A 2,729-nucleotide genomic window follows, 5' to 3' on the forward strand; every position below is an offset into this window, starting at 1 on the left:
CTTGTGGTTTCCTACTGCCCTTGTTTCTGCTTGGAAGGACTCCCCTTGGGTGGGCAGCTCAGGAGCCCAGGAAGAGGCAGGTGAAATGTAGCAGTGCCCCAATTCCACTGCCCAAAATGATGGTTTTGGACAGCAAACAACCCCTTTGCATTATGTTAACACTTGGTGAAAGACCTTTGTTCTAGTTTGATCGTGACCCTTTTCAGCTCCTCTTCTGTAAAGGTGTAGCTTCCCCGGGGACTTTGCTTGTCTAGGCATAAAACCATTCATGGAAGCACTGTGGTAGAAGATGTTCCTAGAGATTCAAATCATCCCCATGTTTTAGCTGCAGAACTTTAGCCTGAGCGGTAAAATAGCATTAGAGACAGAGGGGAGAGACCTGTGCACCCTGCATGTGCTGTTAAGGCACACAGACCCAGAAAAACAGGCTGCTGGTGGCCTTTTGGCAGCTCCTTTGTGGCATGTCCTCTCCTGGTGCAGTGCATTTCCCCTCAGTGATGCCATGCTTCAACCCTTGCCTTTGGAAAGTAGTTGTGGGCAGAGGTGCGCAGAGTGGGTGATGATGGATTGCTGCTCCTGCTGCAGCAGGAGGGATGGGGCATCACCTCATGCTGCTGATGGGCTCAGTGCCCACCGTCAGAAAGGCCATCCCCAACTTGCTGTCCCTTCGTAGGGTGTTCATAGCTGCCTGCTCCCCTAGGCAACTGCCTGCTTTGCCTATACACACACATTGCGCCTGGTTTGTGAACCAATTAAAGGTAGAACAGATGAGATCTGGATTGTTGGCGCTGCAGTGCTCAGATGGGGTGTGCCCTCAGGGCACTCTCATCTTGCGGAGTGTCTACCATGGCTTTGATTGAGTGGATTGAGTGGACCACGGAGCAAGAGATGGTCCTAGCCTCAGGAAGTCTATCCATCTCTGCTCAGTCACTTGCCGCTTTCCACAGGCTCATATTGTATTCCCTTGAAAGAAGCTTTCTGGGAAAATACAGCAATTCCCATACGTCATGTTGCCTCAGTTTAGGGCACAATCTGCAATGGTACTGTGTTAAAAATCCGTATACTGCAGAGAATCTTGCCTGCAGGACTGGCACTTTGACATCCAATTTCCTTCCACAGAGAAGTCTGGGGAAATGATTTTTGTTAAAGCCGGACTTGTTGGAAAAATGCTGATGAAGTGAAACATAAACACATTGTGTTGGAATTTTCATGAGAAAATATTGCTGAAGGGTTTCAGCATGCCTGCAATGCGTCTCTTCAATACTAACCCTCTCACTCCGTCTTGTATTCATATATAGTGCAGCTATAATATTCCAAAGGAAACATTTTAACTTTAGCCAATTAAAAATTAAGGTCAAAATGGAACGTACATAAAGCCTCTCAATTTTCAACCTTTTTCACAACCTGGGAAAACACTGTATTTTGAAACCTCAGTATTTCCTACTGGCAACAGCTCAAATTTATGACCACTGCTGGAATTTCTGTTTCTCCTTCCAAATGAAATGGATTTATTTCCTCCTCCCTATTGTTACTAATGAATCAAATGGCTCCATGATAACATGCTGGTGGAATTAAGCACTGAGTAAAAGAGCCAGAACAACATAACATTTACTTGGTTTCCAAGTGGGAAACTAGTGGAATTTTACTGTCACGAAAATGTAGAAAATCTTGGAAAAAACTGCAGGCGTTAAACCCAGAAAGATGAATGCACTTATTTGGATTAATCTAGATGCTGTGTGGAAAAAATTGCCCCTTAAATTCATACCCCCCAAAAATAATTCTTGAATAATGTATGGTTTTGAATCAATACAGCTTGTAATGGTTCATACAAGACTGTTTCTTCAGCTGATGAAAATCCTCAAGGTCTTGATTTCATTTTTATAATAATGGAAAGGAGAAACAAAAACCAGTTTGTAACTATCTAGCAAAGACAGCATGGTAAGGACAGCATTTCAGCTTATCTCCAAGTGTAGTGTCTTTCTTACAGCAGTGCAGGGACTTTTTAAAAATCTATTTTAAACATGAGCTCCTGGAGTTAAGTGATATTTTCTGTGTAGGAATTTGTTCTGAGGATTTTGGATCAGAACCTTTAACAGCCCTGGACTCGCCAATAAGGTGCTTGCACTGAATGGGCATACATCTCCTTTCTCTTTACTCCAGAGGCTGGCTGGTGAATAGACCTATATGTGCGCATACACATGGACACACAGAGACATGCACACATTTATGATGCATTGCTGTAATGTTATGCCATTTATGTATACGTGTGTGTGTGTATAAATATAAAATAATATACAATAGTGTATATAGTTGCTGGAAAATTGCACAATCCAGAAAGCTGAGATCGCTCTTATCTCCTCTGAATGGTGCTGTTAAAACCTGAAAACCATCACCTGTTCTCCAGGGCTTTACTTCCCTGTTGGCTAACACTAGGCTTGCTGATAGGTGGGGAAAAATTTGGCTCCAAAGCCAGGCATGATCTCCTTGCCAAAGAAGAGCTCAGGTTCAGATGGGGCACGTGGAGTGGGTGGAAAATGATGTGTGCTTCATAGAAACTATTAATTATCAACTCCCTGAAACTGATAGGATTGTCATCGAAATAACTGGCAGTGTGCAGGGATGTTTTAATCATTTAGAAAATGCTGAAAATCCCACTGGCTTTCCCCCAGTGGCTTGTGGTTAGATTGTGTATGAGGTTTTTGACATTATTTCCCTTGAAGAGACACAGA

This window comes from Haliaeetus albicilla, chromosome 5, assembly GCF_947461875.1.
Source record: "Haliaeetus albicilla chromosome 5, bHalAlb1.1, whole genome shotgun sequence".
Classification (NCBI taxonomy): Eukaryota; Metazoa; Chordata; class Aves; order Accipitriformes; family Accipitridae; genus Haliaeetus; species Haliaeetus albicilla.